The sequence below is a fragment of the Cebus imitator genome, unplaced genomic scaffold (assembly GCF_001604975.1).
Source record: "Cebus imitator isolate Cc_AM_T3 unplaced genomic scaffold, Cebus_imitator-1.0 Scaffold16, whole genome shotgun sequence".
NCBI classification, from domain to species: Eukaryota; Metazoa; Chordata; class Mammalia; order Primates; family Cebidae; genus Cebus; species Cebus imitator.
Genome location: NW_016107331.1, coordinates 10,028,593 through 10,053,892, shown reverse-complemented (window position 1 = coordinate 10,053,892; position 25,300 = coordinate 10,028,593). Strand labels below are relative to the sequence as shown.

Below are 25,300 nucleotides of genomic sequence, written 5' to 3'. Positions count from 1 at the left end.
ATATTAAGGAGATCTCAGGAAAACACCTGTCACTTTGTGATTCAGTTTTTTCCTTTATAAATTCCTTATGTCATATTCAGAAGCATTTGAAACATTTATATTAACTTTCTGGGTTTTTTTCTACCTCTCCTAACAGATGCATAAGCTATGTTTCTCATTTGATTAGCAGCTAGAAGTTATACCTAATGCCCAAAATAGAAGTAATCATAATGTACAATGTTTTATGGCAGTTCTCCCTCATTCTAGATAAGGGTTATCTATTATCTTTAAAATGGGGAAAATAACAACTCCAAAGTTTTATTATGAGACTTAAATAAATTGATACATGTGAAGGAATTAGAGTCATGACAAGCAAATAGTATGAATTCAGCAAATATTGGCTATAATTATTGTTGTTATTGTCTTTCTCATGTACTCTGTGATTATGTTAGAGAGGACCAATGCAAAGAAAGGAGGAAAAATGAGGGCCACATCAATAGCAACCAAAAGAAACATAGCAAAGCAGAAGAGCTGTGCTACTTCCACTATATTTTTATCAGAGTGTAAGGGAAAAATGATTGCATACAGACATCAAGAAACAAGCCCTAATTGTGAGTATGCATGGAAGGACTGGGTTCTAAGACTACACGGTATTTTAAAATATTATGTAAATGCAACATAACAAATTATCATAATAAATATTGTAAAACCTCTCAAGATAATTCTCTCTCATGTTCATTGTGTAGCCAAAGTTAATATTTGCTATTCAACTGAAGAGTGAAATAAATAACTTCATGGAATTTGTAGTATCTTAATTAATCTAATTTCATCCATAAAATATATGAGTCAACTTGGCAAGGATCAAATGCAATTTTATTTATCAATTTAAAATTTAAAAATCCAGTTGACTATTTTTAAATTGTATAAGAGTAAAAGGAAACAAAAAAGGAATTATTGCTTTCAAAGGCATCCTTTCTGCTTTTCCTACTCAAAAATGGCTCTGATTAAAATTTTTAGCCTTGGCAAGCAGTTATCCAAAAATATGATCAAATGATAAATAGATGAGAGATTCATGACTAAAACTCAGCTTACTGCTGTGCTTTCTAAGTAATATTTTTCAACCAAATTTGAGTAATTATTTTTACAATGCAGACTGATGTGACTAATATTTGAGTTGTCTATTAAAAACACAAAGTGAGGGAAATGCTCATATTATAGGAATCCAGTAGACAAAGAAAAATTTACAATTAAATTTCTTGAAATTTATTTAACATACTGTCATAGGTTGGGTTTCCCAGGAAGCAGAATCAAAGGCAGAGGTGGAGGATATTTATTAAGGAGAACTCTTGAGGTCAATAACTGTGAAGGGGAAAGAAAGAGGCAGAGAGAAGTTGAACTGCATCACAGACCCAAGGCATTCTTACTGGGAGCTCTGGAGTGGAAATGGCCCTTCAGTGTTCCCTCAGGTGGGCAAAAATTGCCAAGTCTTTATACTCACACCCTTGTCAGTCATGGATGTTGGCTTTCCCTACAAAAACGTGGCCTTGGGTGAGGTGACTCTGCTTAGCTGAGGCAATTTCTGGAAGGGGCTGACAGCTAAAGGTTACCTGTCCATAGCATACCCAGCAACTGGACAACAGTACTTTTGGAAGATGGCCTGGGTAAAACCTCATGATCTGGGCAAAGTGTCTACCACATACTCTATCATGTTTATGCAGACAAGTAGCTCAGTTTAAGAGGAAACCTTCAAAGAAAGTTTTATAACCTTTTCCCCCGACTCCTCTCTCCTACTTGATTTCATCAAGTTTCTTCATAATTGCCTTGGATATCAAACTTTTGCATCACTTCTTTCAGGAAGTCTTCACCAAACAAGCCGACTTGGGCATACTACTGCTTTTATTTCTTTCTTTGTAATTCTTGTGGATACATAGCAGGTGTATATATTTATGGACTACATTAGATGTTTTGATACAGGCATGCAATGTGACAGAAACACATCATAGAGAATGAGGAATCCATCCTCTCAGGCATTTATCATTTGATTTACAAACAATCCAATTACACGCTTTATTTTAAAATTTACAATTAAGTTACTATTGACTAAAATTTTGTTTTAGAATTGTCTTTTAATATGTCAGTTTTCCTCATAGAAGAACTCCTTTAAAGTAGGGATTATGCTTTGATCGATCATCTTTATATTCTATTATCTACCACAGAGTCTGCATTATAATAGTCACTCAATTAAATATCTAGTGATGAGTGAATTTTTCTTACGTCTTTTAGCCCCATCATCTTAATCCCTCCTAATCATTCCCATATAACAGAATTAATACCCATTCCCATACAGAAGAATTAATTCTTCTCACAATTTATAAACTCTGTTTTTGTTTTTGTTTTATTGTATTTTATGTTCTGGGGTACATGTGCAGATCATGCAGGATTATTGCATAGGTACATACATGGCAATGTGATTTGCTGCATCCATCCCCCGTACCTATGTCTGGCATTTCTCCCCATGTTATCCCTCCATCCTTCTCCAACCTCCCGACCCCTCGCTGTCCCTCCCTTAGCCACCCCCAACAGACCCCAGTGTGTGATGCTCCCCTTCCTGTGTCCATGTGTTCTCATTGTTCAACACCCACCTATGAGTGAGAACATACAGTGTTTGATTTTCTGTTCTTGTGTCAGTTTGCTGAGAATGATGGTTTCCAGATTCACAGTGTATCACTTAGGCCTGACTTAAACAATAGCCATTAAACAAATGAATATTGACATAATAGCTCTGGGTGTGACAATAATGTAGTCTGTATACAAGAAACTACATGATTTGAAAATTCATCATACTACTAGAGGCTTCAATAAATCTCAGAAAAATTGACATCGAAATTTTCATATTAAGTATTAAAGCATTTTATTACTTATGAACATATGTCACAAATTATACCAATTCAATACTTTTATTGCTTTATCTGTAGAAATGTCTGCATTCCTATTTTCATCATCACAAAGCCTACACCTGTAGAGACAACAAACATTTTTGGACAGCCAGATAGTTGTATGGTTTAAATGCAATACATCACTCAATCTTAATAATTGTGTGAAGTGTGTATTATTTTAATCTCCATTTCATAAACAAAAAATCAGGCTTCAGTGATTTTAGAAAGTTATCCATGCATACGTCTAATGCATGTCAAAACTAGGATTCAAACTGTTTTATCAGATTTCAGAAAATACACTTTTACTACCACAGCCAACCACCAGTACTTAGAAATATATCGATATTTAGACTTGTTTATTATATTTACATGCACATATTTTTATCCTCAAATTTTTTACATAAATTATGGTTTAAATTTTTAATTAAAAACATGATAAATATATGTGGTAAGAAAGATAACTTGAACATTGCACTTTCCAAAGACAGTTGAAACTCCTGTACCATATGGTACTCCTCTGCAATGTGACTTTGCGACTCCCTGATCAAGTTGTAAAGTCTCCCTCTGGAATCTGTGCTGGCCTTAATGGGTCTCCTGAAATCAATAAAACGAGGCTGGAAGGATGCCCTATGACTACTGAGGCTAGGTCAGAAGGAACCTTGTAGCTTCTTCCTTGGTCTCATGGACAGCTTGCCCTTTGGATATTTCCTTTCCAGCTACTTTCTTTTAGATCTCATACATCATTTTTAATTTTAATTTAGGAGATATAGGTGCAGGTTTGTTACATGGATATTTTGCATGATAGTGAGGTTTTGGGCTTCTAGTCTATTCATCACCCAAATAGTAAACATTATATCCAGTAAGTAATTTTTCAACCCTTACCTCCCTCCAACATGCCCTCCTTTTGAAATACCCAGTGTTTGTTATTCCACCCTCTATGTCCATGTGTGTCCATTGTGTAGCTCCCACTTGTAGGTGAGAACATGTGATATTTGACTTTCTGTTTCTGAGTTATTTCACTAGACAATGGCCTTCAGTTTCAACCATGTTGTTATAAAAGACATGATTTTATTCATTTTATGGCTGCAGAGTTTATAAACATGATGTTTATATACTACGTTTTCTTCATCCAATCATTTGTTGATGAACACTTAGATGATTCCGTGACTTTTCTATTGTGGATACTGCTGTCATAAACATACAAGTGCAGGTGTCTTTTTGAGATAATGATTTCCTGTGGGTAGATACACAGTAATGGAATTGTGGGGTGGAATAGTAGTTCCATTTTTAGTTATTTGAGAAATCTCCATACTGTTTTCCATAAGGGTTGCACTAATTTACATACCTACCCACAGTGTATAAGCGTTCCATTTTCTCCACATCCTCACCAACATATGTGGCTTTTTAACTTTTTAATAATAACCATTCTGACTGGTGTGAGATGTGGTTTTGATTTTCATTTCTCTGATAATTAGTGATGTTGGGAATTTTTTCATGTTTGTTGGCCACCTGCATTTCTTCTTTTGAGAAGTGTTTGTCCATTCTTTTGCTTTTTAATGGGGCATTTTTTTTTTTCTTCTTGAGTTGTTTTGAGTTTCTTGTCGCTTCTGGATATCAGTCCTGTGTCAGACACATAGTTTGCAAATATTTTCTCCCATTTTGTAAATTGTCTGTTTACTGTGTTAATTTTTTTTCTGTGCAGAAGCTCTTTAATTAAGTCCCATTTGTCTATTTTTCTTTCTGTTGCATTTGCTTTTGAGGTCTTGGTCATAAAAATCCTTGTTTTTATGCAACAGTCTGGAAGAGCATTTTCTAGGTTTTCTAGTAAGAGTTTTATAATTTCAGGTCTTACATATATTTCTTTATTCATCTTGAGATTTATATATGGTAGATATATATCATCTTAATATTTATATATGGTAGAACAAAAGGGCCCAGTTTCATTTTTCTACATATGGCTATTTAATTTTTTCAGTACCATTTACTGAATAGAGTGTCCTTTCCCCACTGCATATTATTGTTGACTATTTGAAGATCAGTTCATTGTAGGTACCCATGCTTCACTTTTTGAAAGGCTCAAACTACATGAAGAGGTCACAAGTTACACTCTGTTGATAGTCAAAGCTGATCTCAGGTTTTGAGTTATTCCAACCAGGCAACATTTATGTGAGTGAACCAGCCTCCAGGTCATTCCACACCCCAGCAACACTGGCAATCTCCACCATTTGAGTTTCCTCAATTAATGCTCCAGACACAACTGAGAATAGAATAAGCCATACCCACTCTGCCTTCGCCTGACTCATGGATTGTTTGAGCGTAATAAAATGTTCTTGTTTTATTGTAGTGAAATTTGGGTGATTTTCTTTTTTTACAGTGCACATGTCAGACATCTTAAAACTAGTAGCTTTACCTTCTATTACTCAAGCCTCAGTGAACTACTTAATTCTACCTGCCTAAGAGCAAATGGTAAAATGTACAAGTTCTGAAATACTCCACAAAATACTATTTTAATGCATACTTACTACACACAAGTCTGATTCTTAAATGCATAAGTTCCAAAATTATTTAAATTAATAATGGAAAATGAGACACAATGATTAAGTAAGTCAAATTACTGTATCAGATATTGATAGTGTTGAATAATCTCTCTATTTCCCACTCCCAATTCTTCAGAATGGGAGATATAACAACTTTAGGATAAAAAGTTTTATTTATCATTCTTGATAACTACCTATCTGGCTAGTGCCTTTTACTGCTTTGTAGATATGGCAATGCAGACACAAAATCTATGAAACTTGATTTAATTCAGATTTATGACAATGTAAATAATAGTACTCAACTTAACAGCTCCTGTTTAAATAAAACCTAAATAATTTACAATGAGCACAAACAGACTTTCTAGTCAATTAACTGTTACTAGAAAGAGGAAAATTCTTCTCATCATTATTTCTCTATTTGTGCTACCACTTTTTCCTATCATATAAGCAAATCGAGTAATAGACAATGTAGCCAAGTAGATAAAAGTTACAGGTTATAATCTCTAGCTTCTAATGTCTTTCTTATGGAAAAAAATATGAATAGATTTTATTCCCACTTTTATTCAAATTGATTCAGTAGAATAAATGCATTGAATGCTGAAGAAAAGGGAAGAAGCTAAAACTCCTAGGACTAATTTTTGACAATCCAACCCTTTATATTTATCATTCTCTGAAACGTGTTTGTCCATAATTGTTTTCAGTGTTATCAATATTCAACAATTGTGATGTTTTTCTATATTCAATGAATACTTGGATTTTGCCTTTCCTTCCACAGCCAGAATGTATTATATACATCTGTGTGAATGCATATGTGTGAATAATTGTGCAAACCATATCATAAAGTAGGTAATTTATCTATATTTTTAGAATTTTACAAAACATATTGAAATAAATGTTAAAAATCAGAACTGAAAATATCACAAACCTATTAAGATTAAGGTTCATTTTTATTAATTTTTGTAAAGTGAATGGAACACTTGTTAATGTCAACATTTTTGTTATTATTTAGTTGCCTAGCTCAATGCAAAAGGACAACTTTAAATATATATATTTCTTCAAATGGTGAACTAATCATCATTTAAATGTCATTTACCTTTGCTTTATATGGCTTCTTGGTTCTCAGAAGAGGCTAAAATGAAATTCTTGATGCATCCATTGCTTTTTTTGCTGCAAAAGAAGTCATATTAATAAGAACCTTAAACTGATAGGAAATATGTCAAGCCCTGTATGTAGTTAACATTCAAATTAAAAGGACAATTTGTCAATTGATCTGCCATCAGAATGAGAGAAAAGAGGAGGTGGGGGGGGTCGCGAAAGGTGGAAAGAGAGAGAGAGAGAGATTGAGAGAGAGAAAAGGCAGAAGAAAACCCACGGCCTGGAAACAAATTTGTCTCTTAAATGCCCACTTTCAAGTGTGTCTGGTTTCTAGTGCAGTTTGTATCAGAAGGGATCAATTTTTCCCCTTTTCCCTGTTCTACTTTTGCGCTGGTATTGTATGAATCCCAGAGTGAGCAGCAATACATCATCTTGCTTCAACATCTGCTAGAGCCCCCTCTCCTCCTAATCTGCCCAGATCCCCAAAGCCTTTTCCACCTGCTATAGCGCCAAATGCTCATTATAGCATACAGCTATGCCCTTCATTGTCCTTTCTCCCAGATCCTCAAGGTTAACGTGGAACAATGACTATTATTAAGTGGGGGCTTCAGGAATATAAAAGCAGACTGGGCAAGGAGAGAGGGGGTGGGGCAGTGGAAGCATTGGGTAGAATGCCAGAAGAGCTGGCAGGAAAGAGCCGCTAGAAAGCTGTGGCCAATTTTCCAGTCGAAACATGAGTCACTGAACAGAGATGCCCTAGACATAAATAGCTTCCCTGTTCATTGCCCAGGACAAGCAGAGACCACACCCTTCAGTGGTTTTGTGTCAGGGTACTTTTGGGTATGGCTTTGAGTGCAGAAAGGGAGATAAAAACGGCCAATTTGAGAAGGCTGGCAAGTCTAGAAGCTGTGTTTACGGCCTGGCCAACTGTAAATTGTAAGCAATTGGAAGTTGTTCTAAGTCTTTTTTTTACTTCAAATCACCAACCTGTTCCTTCCACTTGCATCATCACACCAACCACCCAATGGAAAATCTGAGGCACATTAGATTAGACCACATAGAAAACAATGGAATTCAGAATCTGACTGTATTCATTTAGATGATCATAGAATCTGAATTATTTTTAAAGGAATCTAATGGTTGGGGAAGGCAGCTTTAATTCAGATTTCCTGTCTTTGGCAGCTGTGTACCTCACTCCATACTTGGTGCAATTTCCTTTTAGTTTTGTAGGAGATATTTTAAGAAGAGAAACACTGTTTCCTCAGTGACATTCATAGGGATGATCTAGATAAACCACATGAATGTCAGCTGGCCTCTAGCAGAATTGGCCGGCTCTGCCCTGAATATACTCTCCTGTTAACGGACCCCTGGGCAATGTCTCCAGCGGGATCAAGTCACTTCCTGTTGCCTTCACCTCCTGAAAGTAGTGTAAAAACAACGGGTTCCCTCTAAGGCTACCTAGTAAAATTTTACTTGCTTTCACCACTCAGAAACCCAAGGAAGTGTGTTACTATCCAATAGCCACACAATGTGCTGATCTAAACAAAACACAGGCCGTCTAGCTCAATCAGTGTTCTAGCCAACACACTGGAGGGGCTGAACAAGAATCTCATTAATACAATCAGTTAAGTGTAAAACAACCTGGGCTTGATAAAGTCAGAGTTTGTTTACTTACTTCACTAAGGACCACACACCTAAACTGTCAGACTTAACACTCGGAAGAGTGTTCTAGTTCCCTTTTCTATTTTAAAATCCAAGTTTGAAAGTTACAACTAAATTTACAATTTTTTAATTGTAATTAGGAAATAAGAGAGACACTTTGAGGAATAAACATTCTTCCTTTCAATTTGGGCTCATCAAGATACTAGATCTTCAGTGTGAGTTTGTGTGAAAATAGAAATGTAACAAGAATTTAGCTAAATGGTGAACATTTCAGGAACATATTCTTAAAAGTTTAATATTTAAACCTTGTCCTAGACATTTCGTATGTGTTTGCCTACATTTTAAGATTGAGAAGTAGTAAGTAAATGCTAATAAAAAGTATTCTATGTGGCTGTAGCTTTATATAAAAGTAAAAAAAAATTAGGACAAAATAGTTTTTACTGAGGTAAATCTTATAGAGCATATGGCTGCTTTAAAGCATGGTCCTAGCTCTTTCGTAGGCTTGCATTGTAATTGCTATTTCATTGTAATATTGGGAAAGTTTCACGTTACCTTCCTGGCTTTATTTTTACCTTACAGGAGGAGGGTAGCAATGCTATTTCACCTTCCTCAGAAGGTCATTTGAGGATGAATGAGAAAGCTTGGGAAGGTGAATGTGCCTAGAACATAGTGAGAGGTCAATCCATTTCAATTGGTATTGTTCCTAATCTATTCTACTGGATAACATTTGCAGGACATTTTAAGTTTCCAAAGGACTCCATTTCTTTTCTTCTTCATTCCTTTTTTCCTCTGTTTTATGATATTTTATTACTACATATTTTTTATTAACTCATAAACCTAAATTCTATTTTAATCACTTATTACTATATTTCTGTTCAAACCTTAATAAGAGTAGAATTCTGTTTTACTTGTTTCACGAGTTTCATAATCTCGAATTAGATTATATTAAGATGGTACAACTATAAATACTGCAAATTAGGGGAAAAAATTATCAATGACTGAGTCTTAGTCAGTTTGGCCTGCCATAACCAAACATCATAGATCTACTGGTTTGAACAACAGAAAATTTCTCAAAGTTCTGAATGCTGAAAGTTCAGAATCAGGGTGACAGCATAGTCAGGTTCTGGTGAACAACCACTTCTTGGCCTGCAGATGTTTAGCTTTTTGCTGTGTCCTCTCAGGGAAGAAGAAGAGCAAGTTCCCTGGTGTCTTCTCCTGGAAGGGCACTAATCCACTTTGACAACTCCACCTTTATGAGCTCATCTGCAGCTAATTACCTTCCAATGGCCCCATCTTAAAAGATAATCATATTGGGGTAAGAACTGCAACATATACATTTGGGAGGATACAATACAGCCTATATCAGGCTGTTGCCTCAAAATCTGTGACCTGATAACATCAGCTTAATGGCAAGGTTTTCAGCAGAACCAATAAACTTTGATGACCAAGATTTCAAGTTGTCAGACATATTGACATTACAACTGCAACTTTGGGGTTAGTTAGTTCTACACATTATTATTATTATTATTATTATTATTATTATTATTATTTTGAGATGGAGTTTTACTCTTGTCACCCAGGCTGGAGTGCAATGATGTGCCCTTAGCTCACTGCAACCTCCGCCTCCTGGGTTCAGGCAATTCTGCTTCAGCCTCCCGAGTAGCTGGAATTACAGGCACCTGCCACCACGTCCAGCTAATTTTTGTATTTTTAGCAGAGATGGGGGTTTTATCATGTTGGTCAGGCTGGTCTTGAACTCCTGACTTCAGGTGATCCACCCACATCAGCCTCCCAAAGTGCTGGGATTACAGGCATGAGCCACTGCGCCAGGCCCTCTATACATTATTTTAACCAAATTCTTCTTTATTCCTAAAAAGTTTTTCACATAACCTCTTCAATCAACTGTTATGCACAATTACAAGTTTCACCCAAATTTTGGCCCTGTCTCCCCACTGTTTGCTCGCTCCTTCCTTCCTTCCTTCCTTTCTTTCTTCCTTCTCTTTCACTATCTACCCATTGCCTCACTCGTCACCTAGTATTTACCTTGTCCTACTCAGCCTTAATCAGGACAGTCCCTACATTTCCCTTCAGCATCTGAAAATCTTGCATTTGAGCCAAACCTCTTATAATAGTTCTCTGGTTGCTTCCTGTCAGAACTATCTGCATGAATCTCACAAAAGCATATGGGATTTCTTGACCACTTCTCCTTCCCTCCTTCCAGAAAAGTCAACTTTCCTGACACTTTCTCTCTAGATTCTCTTCCAATGTCTCTCCCCCTGCTTTCTCTGTTTTTCTAGCTTCTTTTACAAATCTAAATCTAGGCATTCCTCTAAGGCTCTTTTCACTTTCTTCCCTATTCCCTCTGCATTTCCTGATGTCATCCCCTTCCGAAAGTTTTACTTTCAGTTCTGTGAAGACAACGACCAACTCATTCTTCACTCCAACTTCACAGTTGAGATCATAATCAAGAGCTCAAGCCTGAGAGAAGGTCAGGGCTGTGAGAGGAAGTCATGAAGAAGTTTTTAATTGGTGACAGAAAGAATACTTCAGTAATAAAAATAGTTATCTTTGATATCATTCTCTAGCTGATTTATTACCTGGCTTCATTTCGTTTAACACGTTCATTTTATACTGCTTCTTCTAGAATGAAAAAGGCTCAGGCTTCTCCTACTCTACTATAACATAATCACACTGTTGTAGCTAAGTTACTTTTCCAGTGTCATTTGGATGGCTCTAAATAATGTGTGTAAAGGTGATTTCAGCATATATGTCTTCTTGTCTTCCCATCCCCATGTATGTGTTATGTTAGTTATTTTTTTATTCTTCTGTTAGTCCAGACTCAAATCCCTTTTGTGTCCCTACATCCCCCCATGGACATATATTTAATCGTCTTCACAATCTCTGAATTTTTTTCTGGAATTTCTCATTCATCTGATAGCTCCATTTTCTTTCTACTGGCATTCTTTTGTTCAGACTTATATTTTGGTTTGTCCACATTATTGTGTTCTGTCCTTAAGTGATTCTATCTTGACTGCCCATTTCTGTCTCCAAGTTCATTATTGCAAGCCATTCATTTTCTTATATTTTCATTCACCTCAATGAGTTCTTACTGCCTATAAAACAAAACCTAAAGCTTTCAAGGCCTGCTACAAATCAAGAAGTACCTAACTTTTGTGATACACAACCTGCAGGTCCTCTCCAAATACCTTGCACTGTTTCTGCCAAATTCCACTTATCATTTTCCTTTTTTAGAGATGTGGTCTCACTATGTTCCCCAGGTTGGTCTCAAACTCCTGGCATCAAGTGATCCTTGTGCTTCAGCCTCCCAAACACTGGGATTATAGACATGAGCCACTATGCCTGGTCTGCTTATCATTCTTGAATGACCTTGGTTAATCACACAGTGGTAATGCTTCTTCCTTCACATGGTCAAGAGGTTTCCCTACTTTTTCCGTATATTAAAATACTCTTTCCTTCAAAGAACAACACAGATGTCAACCTCACCTGAAGTCTTCCATGTTTCTCCCTGCCAAAGCTTTCAGTTACACACACACACACACACACACACACACACACACACATATGCACATATTTTTAAACTTAAGTGTCTTACCACATTCTACTATAGTTACTTTTACTCCTTTCTTATCTCTTCCAATAGAATAGGAATAACTTTGTGTCTAGGATCACATTTTATTTGTATCTTTCTCCCTCTCTACCACTATTATCTAGATCAATACATATTTGTTCAGGTAATGTAGGTTACATTTTGATAAATATCTATCTTTGTAATAAAAATCATTAACTTACTACTATGAAAAATTCTATACTTTTAATACTATATGTGACTTCTTAGGAAATTACTTAAAATAATTATAATACTGTTAATGATTAGAAGAAGCTGACTTTAGTTTTATTTTTTTATTTTTATTTTTGAGATAGAGTCTTGCTCTGTCACCTAGGCTGAAGTGCAGTAGCATGATACTGGCACACTACAACCTCTACCTCAGGTTCAAGTGATTTTCTTGCCTCAGACTCCCCAGTAGCTGGGAATACAGGCGTGTACCACTACATCCAGCTATTTTAAAAATATTTTTAGTGGAGACAGGGTTTTGTCATATTTTCCAGGCTGGTCTCAAACCCCTGGCCTCAAGAGATCCACCTGTCTCAGCCTCCCAAAGTGCTGGGATTACAGGTGTGAGGTACCACACCCAGCCAAGAAGTAGGCTTTAGTTTTCAGAGCATATGAATAACATGCCATAGGCACCTATATCATTCTTCTGTACTTTAAAAATGTCAATGTTTGCATGTACAATGGATTATTATAATTTTGAGTGTGTGACTGTACATATCTGTACTAGAAGAAATAACATTTTGAAAAGAGTAATGGCTTTTTGTATAAGAGAATATGGCTAACATTTGGTCATAGTCTGTGTAGACTTATAGTCCAGTTAATGCATGTTATATCTGTGAAAAAAACATACATCCATGAAAACAATAATTAAAGTCTACACTGAATATTTTTGGCAAGAGATAAAATTAAGAGTTTAAGAAGACTGCTAGTTAATAAAATCTGCTATTATGAAAATAAATAAGTTACATTTAAGGCAAAGTTATTTTTTTCTATTTAGATGTAGCAAATAATATTGCTACTATCAAAAAATAATTTTCTTAATAGAAATTAAGAAGTTTTTCATTTTTCTCAATCCCACCAAATTCCAGGAAATTTCAAGTGCTATGAAGAAAAAATATGTAGAATGTTTGGGTAAAAAAATGCATTAAAACCTTATATGAAAAGCTACTTATTTCAAGGTATTTGGAAGATACATCACCAGCAAAGAATGTATTATAATAGCCTATGCTTAATAATTTTTTGAAAGAGAGAAGAGTTTGATGATGGGATGGCAGCAGTGGGCGGTCAGGCTTGGGAGATCCCATGATAGGCTTCAGTCTAGTGGGGAAGGTTTCAGTATGGGTGACAGGATATTTCCATGTGTGTTCCCTTTGAGTTGATGCCTTTCATTAAAGTTTCCCACATGCTGCTAGAGCACACACCTATACCACCCACAGCATTGTTTTGTGCTTTGAATTAGGTTTCATAGAGCATGGGTCATAGGAGTTTGACTCATATGATAGAGACTTCAGACTCTGATGACAACTCTGATTATCAAGTTCAAAGAGCCTCACTATTGTAAATAAAATAAATTCTCTTTTTCTTTCTTCGAGACAAAGTTTTTTGCTCTTGTTGCCCAGGCTGGAGTACAACGGTGCGATCTCAGCTCATGGCAACCTCCCCCTTCCGATTAAAAGGAATTCTCCTGCCTCAGCCTCCCGAGTAGCTGGGATTACAGGCATGCACCACTATGCCAAGTTAATTTTGTGTTTTTAGTACAGACAGGGTTTCTCCATGTTGGTTAGGTTGGTCTTGAACTCCAAACTCAGGTGATCCACCCACCTCGACCTCCCAAAGTGCTAGAATTACAGGCTTGAGCCACTGTTCCCACCCAAGAAATTCTTAATAAAGAGGAAACAAAACTCTATAGATAATAAATATTATTACTTTAGAGCCTTAGTTGGAAGGAACATTTATTCTAACTTTGTTATTTTGCAGATGAGGAAACAGAGGTGGAGAAAAAAATACATAAATTGCCCAAGGTAGAATCACAAGGTTCCCTGAGTTCTAGTCATTCAACCAAATAGATTGACTTCTCTAAACAAAACTATTATCTCAATATTAAGCAACAGAATGTCATATTTGATGCAGTTAGTGAAAATGACTTTCTCCCCCAGATTCTTTTCATGAGGGCTGATTAAAAGAGCAATAAAATAAGTAATAAATTTAAAGGGCTATAATTTGGTTACATTTGATTGAGTTCTTAGAACACTATTAAGAACCTGTGTGTGTACATATATTAATGCTAAATGTAAAAATATTAATTACAGAATGAGTTGAGATATATTTGAATTGCCATTGGTGGTTACTGGAATAAGACTCACACACCTAATAAAATGTCCTCTGAAAAATTGGTAGCTTGCTTTTCCTTATATGTTATTTTCCTTAATGAGTTCATGCTGGATGAAAAAGAGTTGGTGGAAAATATCTTTGTCATACACTAAGAGGAAGAGAAGCAAATCAGAAATAGTATAGGTTTAAATTATTTTTAAATCTGTCTCTTATGTGGCTTGGTTTGAACATCCTCAAAACAACTGAGATCAATCATTCAATAATTCCTATCTTAATACAAGAAAAGCAAAATGATTTTAAACTGTAATGTTACCTTAACTTGCCATAAATATTCTAGATTTGAAAGAAATTTAAGAATAACAGTAGACTCTGTAATCAAATTTTAATTTCAGTAAGTAGAAGCAAGATTGAAATTATCTTACTAATACTTTATCTGTCACAACAGCAATCAGCAGTTGTTATGAAACTGGTGACTTCTGCATTGTGACTCTAGGGTCTATCTCTGCTTAAATGTATATGTGTGTGTATATATATATATGCATAAATGTATATGTATATACATTGGTGTATACATTTATAAATTATGCATAAAAATATATACATAAATATATATTTATGCATATGTGTATATATAGGCTAAGGAAAAGAATCTAGCCCTTCAAATACATGCAGAGAAATTTTTGAAAAGTTGTAATCAAATATCTTACTAGCCAAATGAGCTAGAGTGTAGAGTTTTGGGAGAACTATCCAATATGAATCAACTTGGCAGAAATTGGAAAGAGGGGAATATCATTATGATAAGACATAAAAATCTCAGGATCTAGCCAGTGGAAGATATCATTTTGAAATAATGGTTAATAGGAGGTTCAGAACAATATGCAAAAAGAATAATTAAAAACCTAGTAAGTGGAGGCTTTGGAAATACTAAAGATAAGAGTCTCTATGGTGAAGCAGCTGGGAATGGTTGTTTTACAGCATGGTGCTTGCAGAATATTAGGGAATTAGATTTTGTTTTAAATATCATGGTATAAACAAGAAAAAAAGAGATACAAGGACAGTTCAGAGGTGTTTACAATAAAAGTTCATAAGGTCTCCTTCAACTAATTCATAAAACTCAGCAATCCTCACATGCTTTTAACTATTATTCCCTCATCCCTGTAGCTCCACACCCACACACACACTTGCTGCCACTAATTTCATTTCAGGCATCTGTAAAGGTAAATTGAATAACCAGAGCTTTTTGACATCTCAAGACAATCAAACAGCTCTCTAAGACATGTGAAATAATACTACATGGTGAAGCATTATGAACCTTAAATACTTAACTCAGTCTGGGCCCCAAATTGAGCAAATTACCTTTTATCAATTATTTCTCAGTACTCTTTATGTTTCAAATACTTAATAATGTTTTAAAATGTTAAATCATGTTGTCCTATTTCCATTTATGCAAATAATATATAGACATAAACTATTTCTTAGACATTAAAATTTCAGTTAAGATGAAGCTAAACAAAATAACACATTGATATCCACAAAATAAAATTTATGTTATTACTAGTATGTTATAAGCATATATCAACAGCTATAGCATCAATATTAAGTGCTAGTTGCTTGGGTAATAATTACCTATTTCTGAGTAAAGCCCTGTATCTTGAGCAAGGCAAGATTTTCCCCCCACTTTCCTTTCAACCTAAGGAATATATTAGTTCAACAAAATATTTTTCTAAAGATAAACAATTCTCCAAATACAGGGTAATTGTAAACTTCATTGTGCTTAGGGATTAGATTTGTTAAATTCAGAAGAGGGGCGCTTGGCACTTGTACATTATTGGAAATTCCCCAAACACAGACAACAAAAGCTCAGTCAGTTTAATCAAATTATCAGCTTTTCCTCAGTCTGTGTTTAGTCTGTGTTTGTCTAATGTCCGGGTGCATATTTTCTACTTAAGAAAATCAATAAATCTGCTGCTTTAAAAAAAGGCACATTTCAAATGCGGTATACAGCGTATTGCACTATCTGATCCAGCAATCTGTCTGCCTCTGCCCACAGAAGGAATGAACAAGAAATATGCCTGATGAGCTTATGAGATGGTTTAGAAATTCATGTTTGAAGGGAAAAAATGATGCCATTGATATATACATTCCATTCACTTCCAATGTAGAAGTATGGCATGAACTGTATACCTGAAACTTTTCTGCTGTCTTGAAAGGAGGTTATAAGTATTATGGGTAAAACTGATGTGATCTTAGCAATTAAATAGCTAAATTAGGTTTCTTAGGTAAAATATTTACCCTTGTAATCTTCTTTTATGGACATAATGGTTAATTATCTATTCATATTGAGATCTGACACCATCGTTCCCTTTATTATTTGTTGTTGTTCTGTAAATATTTAAGTTGTCAGTCTAACACACACTATTCAATTTTCTAACTGTGATAAATTATCATTTTGCACCAATAACATTTTCTCATGTCCAAGTAGCTCTCAAGTTCTCTGCTGCTATCTCTTTATTTGCAGGAATACTTCCTATTTAAACAGGCACAAATGTGTTGTTCATATAAATCATCTTAAATATTAATACTTTCAATAAATACTTAATTTAAATTTATTCTACAAAGGTCTCCTTACTCATAAAAGCAAATCAAAGTGCAGGATTTTCTTAGACCCAGCCAGAAAAATTCAGAACTTTGGTAGTAAGAATTTGGCTCATTCATTTCCATGGATTAACTCTGCCTGTATTAGAATTAGTGCATGTTCTCATCCACAAGGATGAATCTACATTTAATAACATTTGAAAGGATTTAAAGAAGACAAACACTTCAGGAATAAGATATATTTTTCCCTATTGATTGAGACATATAAACTTACTAGAAAAAAGATGTTACGTTTTCTTATCAATAAAGGCTAGAATGCTAGACAAAGGTTATTATATTAGAGGTTTTTGATCTAAAGATTTGCTCACTAGTAAACTTTAGAAATGAGCTTGTTACGATACAAGTCTTTTATCTCAAAACCAGGACTGATGCCTGTAAATGAGTTGGTTTGAACAATGAGAGTACATTGTGTTTGGTTGCTAGAGAAATGTTATTTACTCTTTCTCCTTCTGTCTCTTTGGCAGTGAGAAGATAGGGGGAAATAGTGAATTCAGGCTCCCAATGAATATGTCAAATATTAACAATTACCCTGATAATTTATGAAACTTTCATTGATGAACATGTCTGTGCTTATAGGGGGCAACTAATGAGCAAGTACAAGGAAAGGAAGACAAAGGCCACTTAGGACATCATCCTGAATCCCTTTTCAGTAAAGACCCACTTTGAGAAACTCCCTCTTTCCCCCATAACATTTGATAGCAAAAGTTTACTTTGTTTATTATAAAAATACAGAAGTCACCATCATCAAATAACTTTTTGCTTATTTCTAATGATTTGGGGGGAATATTTTCATCTTTGGTAGACAACTCTCCCTGGATCTGGTCTGCTGTTTTCCCCCACTGTTGTTTATGTGAATAATTTCTAGTCAGGGCAAAAAAAGGTGTTGCTTGTGCAGAGAATCCGTTTAGTAGAGCAGGCTAATAGGCTGACCAGTCATTAACTAAAACACAGCTGGGAAGAGGCTATAATCCCCCAATTTCCTTCACAAATGCAGTAAATAAATATTCAAGTGAAGCAGTGCACAAATTTGCATATGTGTTAAACAAAAGCCCAGCTGAAGATTTGGTTTAAAAGCTCTGCTAATGTTTCTCCGTTTTCTACCTACAATTCCTCTACCTGAAGATTTTATGTTTCACAAGATCCCAATACTTCTCCCCAAATAGAAGTTCCTTTCACTTCAAGAATTATCTTGGAAATCTTGTTTGCTGGTCCCCACTGGTTGCTTTATTGAGCCCCATTATTTAAAAGGAATAAAAACCACCTATCAAATTAAGTCTATTTCTTCTTCTTTAGATGTTGTTAATTTGATTATCTTAAATACATAATACGCCATTGGCACACTGAGTTTTGCCTGTTCATGAATAGAACTCAGATTTTTGGAATCCAAAGCAAAAAATACTTATGAAATGAAACTCTAAGGGTTTGCTATTGATACAAGTAATTTGCTGACCCTGTGACTTTTAGAAAGCAGATTCAGATCAGCTTCCTAAATTCCTTATTCTGTCCTCAGAGATTTCAAGCAAATGATGCAACATAGGATGTTGTTCGGTTAATTATTCTTTAGAATGAGCCTCAATATCATTACAAATTCCCCACTCTGCCTATTCTTTCCCTCTCCTACTCCTATTCCATGATTGTAATTTCTAGAGTTAGATTCTAGGGCACACCTGACCTTAGGCTCTGCTGGGTTGCTTATCCTGCAGCAGTGTGAGTCCCTCCCAAGGTGAAGAAATATAATTAGAAGAAAAAGAGATCATTCAGTGAGGAGCCTAAGGTGGGACACAAGGGGTTACTTTCTAAGGGAAAAAATAGATTGCAAAAAAGAAAATTAACTGATTCTGAAAAGAAAAAAAGAGTTCTGCAGTAAAAGAAAGCAGCATGTCAAAAATTAGTGAGGTAAACTGATTTTTACCTGTTTTCAACACTCCTTGTGGCTTATCAGGTCTGCCTTACTCATTTTCCCCAGTGGGAGAAAGAAACACAAGAAAATAGTAGCCAAAGATCCAGAGAATTCCTAAGCTAAACTGAATGTGTGCATTTTTTCCTTGTTGTAAGAAGTGGCTTATCATTACATACATAATGGTAAATGCATAAACATATATAATCTGTATTTATTGTATACGTTTTTGCATACTATATATATATATATTTTTTTTTCTTACATTGTGAAAACAGACTCAGCAAAGTGAGGTACATGGATTTGAACTCTGAATCTTATTATAAGGAAATGAGTTCATTATTGAAAGGCTGAATCAGATTTGGGGACTTTAATATTCTTTTATATAAGTAATAAAGGAATTATTTTTGCAAAGCTGTATTTAAGTGCGTGGTGGGAATCCCTATTAGCGTCTTTTTAGTTACTTGCTATACAACATACTAACCTGTTTTAATACTGTAATACTTAGACGTAAGTAAGTGTAGCTTAAGCAATGAAGCTTTCCAGGGATGAGATAATAAAAAAAAATTTTTCCCTTTCTCATTTAATCACATTTATGAAGCATATTTGTAGGGAGAAAGTCACTATCATATAAACAATAATGTATTACGGTTGAACAAAATCATGTCAGTATATTTTGTTTTACTTTTTTAACAACTAATATTTTTTCCTTGAAGAAAATAAAAGGTTTACTACCAAGAGGTTAATTCAAACATATGCTCTGACTAATGTAAGAGTCAAGTTGTGTAAATTGTGCTGTATATTTGTAAGCATTATTCTGAAAACAGACTTTGAAGCTTTCAAAATGCACATAAAACATGGTGAAATAACAATATAAATGTCTCTGGTTTTTCTTTAAGTTTTATTTTTTGCTCATTTCCTTAACAAGCTATGAAAATATTTTTTCTATTCAAGCCACATAGGAAAGACACTGTTATCTTATTTGATCACACAAAAGCTTGAAAAGTACCTAGGGGAACACCTGTTGAGTTCAGATACAGCTCCTTTTTGCTTGCCTGCTAATAGAGTTGAAATTTTCATGAGAAGTGACCCCCTCCTCATTTGGTTTTATTATCCTCAGACCTTCTGAAGGCTAACCTAAAAGACTGTAATAAAGTCCAATAGCATTCATTTATCCACAGCCGCTTTGGTGTAGGGCCTCATAAATTAAATTGGGAATGTTACTTAAAAACAATCATACTATTTTCTATCTGCAGAGAAGAGTAAACACCATTTTTCAAAAAACTGTCAAATGACTTATCTATTCTAAATTTCATAGGTTAATTTTTATTGCTGTAATTGTTGTATTTGTTGCTTTACACACAAAAAGTTATTTTATAGTTAGTTTTTCTTTGTTTCCTTGTCATAAAAGGCTCCAAGTTTCATGAAACTGTGGTGCTGTGTGTTGGATTAGGGCTTCCTAGTCAGCTGCATGTCAAAGACTTGAAATCATGTATGGAATCATAAGCTATAAGTGACAAAAACTAGCAAAGAGAGGGGAAAGCATTTCAGTCATCACAGCAGGGAGATTTTTCTCAACCATTCTGTCTGAGCAAATATATGTCCAGCAGTCCAGTCTGAGGTCACGGCTGCCCCAGAATTTGAGCGGCTGGAGATATTTTGGGATGCTTTCATTAGAAGGTACAGAGTACAGTTAAGAAACAGGCTTTGGGGCGCCAGCATGTGATTATGGTAAGACTGGCTGACCACTGGGAAATTGCTGAGCCAACAGGCCGAGGAGTCAGGCTGACCTCCCTGAAGCCGAGTCCACAGAGAGCCACCACCCAACACACCTTTTGAGGGGTAATCTAAAGCACTCAATGTTCAAAACACTCATCAGAGCAACAGATGTTTTTGTAAGACAAAAGCATTATACATTTTTAAATGCTCTGTTTATGAATCTACTTGCTATTCTATTTTTAAAGGTGCTTTATAAAAAAAAATCGTATATTTACTTCAGAATGATCCAGCATTCTGGCTGCCTTTTCATTGGTGGTGGTGGTGGTTGATGGGGATATGGGGCGTGGGGGTTGTTGCAGAAGATCTCTAACCACAATTGCAAGAGTAACTTACTAAGCAGGCAGCAAGTTACCAAGGGTTTCTATAGAGAACCATTATATAAAGCAGGTATTTTTTAGGCCTCTTGTACTTAGTGGCATTTAATGCTTCGGTATAAAATCTTTTAAATTTCAAGTTGTGGTTAACAAAAGACTTCTTTCCTTCTTACTCTTGTGTTTCTTGCTGTTTTTGCTTCTTCTAGCACCTAAACTTGAGGTGGTTTTTATTTTTCTCTTGATTTTCAAGCAGTCTGTTTTTTACAAAGCATAGAAAACAGTTAAAAAGGAGAAAATTTAGAGAAAGTGTCATTTGATAACCATGACAACTCAGAAGGCAATAAGAAGAAATTTGGAATCTAATATTTGTTTTATGAGCGATAGAAAACCTGCCAGTTGAAGCAATAGTCCTCTGTTACCTGCCAAAGTCAGAGCATGGTTGAAATAGAATAAATTTGAAGAAAATAGGAACAGGTTAATATGACAACTTGAAAAAAATACATAACAAAAAATCCACTAATGTCACTTTTGTCATCTCACAACATCTCACATCTTTATATTTGTAAAAACACATGTCCCCATGCCCATCCATTCCCCACCCTCACTTCCTCTCCTCTTCTCAATGTACATAACATATTCCTTTATGAGGTTTTGATTGGGCAATAGTGTGTATATTTTCTTAAAATAACAGAAAACGGCCGGTGGAAATGCTAAGCAAGATTAATTATGATAGACTCTAAAATAAATTATGTTAAAGCATTGACTCTTAGGCTGTCAGGGATTTCTATTTAACTCATATTTACTTAAGTAAACCCCCAAGCTTTTACAATTCAAAATCCACATTTCAAGTTTGGGTGCTATAAAAAGTAAAAGGTATACTACACATCAACGGACAGACTAAGCTTAGCATGGTGGTGATGGTTATTGTCAGGTTTCTGCTAAGAAGACAACAAATCAACAACAATATAAACTAAAATTTCTACAGAAAAGACAAATCTATAAAAAAAGATCAAGTCCTACTTACCACTTTAGAGTCTGTCTGCATTTGTGTGCATGTGCTTGCATGTGTGTGTGTTTGTGTGTGTACTTTTCTTTGCCACACATTTGCCTCTTCTCTAATTTATTTCCTCCCTTATTGTTTCTTTCCCTTTCCTCTTTTAAATATATCTTAAGGTCTTCTTCAGCAATTCCAGGCCATCTGTCCTCACCATACTAAATAAGCATTCATGGACACATGGCTGCCTCCTCCAGACTGACAAAGGCTCTTTAGTATAGCTAAGAGAAATGACCCAACAGCAGTGGTGAAGAGGCCTAAAAATATTTAAAGTACAAAAAAATAGCAAGACCCACCAACTTTCTCTTTACTTGACTCCCCCTTTTTCTTAAGTTTATTTCATGTTTTACCATTGGAATCTGCCCTTACAGAATGTATTTGCATAATTTCCTGCCAAATTGAATATAAGCTTATTTTTAAAGGTAAAGAATTCTTATATCAGAAAAAGAAATGAAAAAAAAAAAGAGCCCTTAACTTCCTTTTAAGCCATGGCTGCATATATTCTTATATAGTACAATTGGCAAGCATTTAAAAGGCAGAAAGGTGATTGTGTGTAAGAAGCACTCCTGAAATTTCTACTTCTATGCTAGATACAAGGGGTTTGGTAGATACAATTTTTTAGCAGTTTAATAAGAATGCATCCAATGAGCAACTATGCTTTTTAAATAACTTACACAAATTGTAAGACAATAAGGACACACAGTTTTAAAAAAAGTACTCAACGGATTAAAATTTTACGTAAATGACTAACTCACACCTTTTCTAGTTGACCAGTCTTCAAATTTTTGCATACTCTATAGAAAGACTTGTTTTATTACCAATGAATAATGTTTTCTTATATAAATTTGTTGGTTTATTAAAGCATTTTATCTAATGAAAAATATTTTAATTGGATGTAAATTATCACTTTATTTTTTTCACAACAGATGCTGTGTGAATTACATGAACTTATATGAATTTCTGAGCTACTCATAAGTATTCAGAAAACTGCTAAAACCTGTTAGCTGAATAGAAGATAAGATATTCCTATTCTCTTTATGGACTAAACCTTGCATATGTAAAAATTGCTAGGCTTTTTTTCCCCCTGAAACTTAAGAAATTATGTATAAGCAAGTGTTTCTTCATTCTTTCACCTATAGTATGTATGCTTACACCTATACTAAGTATAACCCAAAGTGATGTCTTCTAGGACTTAAGTTACAAAATGGCTGCACACTACCTGTCATGTATTTTATGTGAAACAAAAACCTCCACTCAACATTGCTCTTCTCTACTGACCATCATACAGCTTTCTTTAGTATGCTTTCAGCTTTCCTCTCTTCATTACTAATTTGCTTCTAAAAATCTGTTTCTTAAGACCATCTACAAAAAAAATCTGGTAAATTATCTTTTTAATTTTAAGACAAAATAATTTTTAAAATGGTCTTTGAATTATGATGGCACAGAGTAAATCATCTCGCTGACACAACTGAATGGAAGTCAAACATCAGAGAAATTATTATCTCGTCTCTTTGAAATACAAACCAAGATTTCCAGTTTTACAAATGCTTTTTTGAAAATGTACATTATGGTGTATATGCTTATTAAAACTGGTCTTACAAGGGTGTTTGTGCGTAGGGGTTTGAAGCAATGATGTGGCAAAGAAGGAACTGAATTTAGGTGGTGATGAATTTCATTAAGAAGTAGGTGTTCATCAGTGTGTGTCTTAAAGTGTTCAGTGTTTTTTATAGAATGTTTCCCCTCCTTCAAAAAAAAAAAATCCAGTGGGTGTTCAGTGGGTTCTTTTGTTGTTCAATCTGTTAATTAGAATTTTGCAACAAATCTTAAAAGAGGAACAAGGTATGGTAGAAAGGTCTTACTTTAAAATACAGAAAATGTGAATGCAGAAATCAAAGTCAAAATTATAAACATGAGAGGAAAAATACCAAAAGATTTTATATAAGTTTGAAAATAAAAAGCGCAGCACCCTCTGAGAATCATAAGGCTAGAATTAGAAATATTTCCGGGATTTGATTTGAGAATGAGGGAGGATCAAAGCAGCAGACTCTACAGACAGTAGATAAAATGCCCTTATATTTATGGTTTCATTTTGGCTGACAGGGAGAGATTAAATTATAGTTCTAACTCAGATTTTTCCAAATATTGGATAAATGGGTAGGAATCAAGGACCTGCTTCATCTCTAATACATCAAACCACTTTAAAAAGTAAGAAAAGAAAAGGGTGTGAAAAAAAAGACCAGGGGATAGCCACATTTAGTTCTGAGAATTAGTTCAAACCTCCTTAAATAGGATATAAGTGAAGTGCAGCTGTCCAAAATGCAGAGGCATTTCTTATACATTTTCAGCCCCATTAATAAAGTTTTCCTCAGCACTTTTTAGTTTACTGTGTCAAATTCTTGATGAATTTAAATGAAGAGATAATTTGAATCATACATCTCCTGTATGTTTTAAGTTAATTTCGTAGGAGGAAAATAATTGGTCAACTACTTGCCAACAATTATTTCAAAAATAAACATTAAATTAGTGAACCAGCCATTGTAACCTCTGGGAAACAACATGAGATAGTGGAATAATACAGATATCAGAGCTAAACAGGCTTATTATAAATTCTTACTCTATTTCTTATTGGGTATGTGGACCTTGTCACATTACCCACCTCCCTGAGCCCCTCCTCCAGTCTCTCCTCTGGAATCAGGGGATAACTGCTTCATAATAGACTGATTATGAGTACTAAATATGGTAAGTTACATAAAATGCCAAAAGGGGTTTGAGCCCATAGTGAGTACTCAGAAACTATAACATCCCCAACCTGTGCCTACCTTAACCTGGACTACTGAAGGCATGTGACCAGTTTAATCACCAGAAGAATGGCTGCTCAGGAATTTTCTGAAACAATCAGAAATCCTTTAGGACATTTTTAGCATTGAAGTCAACAGTCTTCTTAATAAAGACACTGAATAATGAAGTGGATTTTCATGTTTAAAAGACACAGGTTGGCATGTGGGTAACTCCGGTAGGGGAGTTTTCTTTTAAAAATCCCCTGTTGAGAACCATAACTATCATGAGGTCTAAAATGGTATCAAAATTATTGTTTTATTAGCAAACTATCCTTGATTCATATATATACCATTCTAAGCCATTGATTCACAAAGAATAAAATATAAATGTGGAATGTGGCCCATTCAAGTAATACTTAAATTTATGATATTGTTATGGTCAAATAAACTTTTTAAATATACAGGTTTGGGCAATAGAGGAAATTTTTTAAAAAATCATTACTGAATTTTCTGTCAATATTTGATAGTGAAAAATGAATTTAAATTATTTTAAGTTAAGTAATTTATGTTGATCATTGTAATAAATGAATAAATAATAAATTATCCAAGTAAAATACTTTTCAAATTAATATACATGTTTAATTTTAGGA

At 34.7% G+C, this 25,300-nt stretch overlaps 1 long non-coding RNA gene across 1 annotated transcript in view; it reads right to left on the bottom strand.

Annotated features, from left to right (window-relative positions):
* LOC119468235 overlaps positions 1–22,297 on the bottom strand; it is a 24,393-nt gene extending 2,096 nt beyond the window's left edge. The window contains exons 1-2 of the long non-coding RNA XR_005196889.1: positions 21,844–22,297; positions 6,546–6,619 (exon numbers count right to left, since the gene is read on the bottom strand). This is a non-coding gene — a long non-coding RNA (uncharacterized LOC119468235). The remainder of the gene's footprint in view (positions 1–6,545; positions 6,620–21,843) is intronic.
* Positions 22,298–25,300: the final 3,003 nt, after the last annotated feature.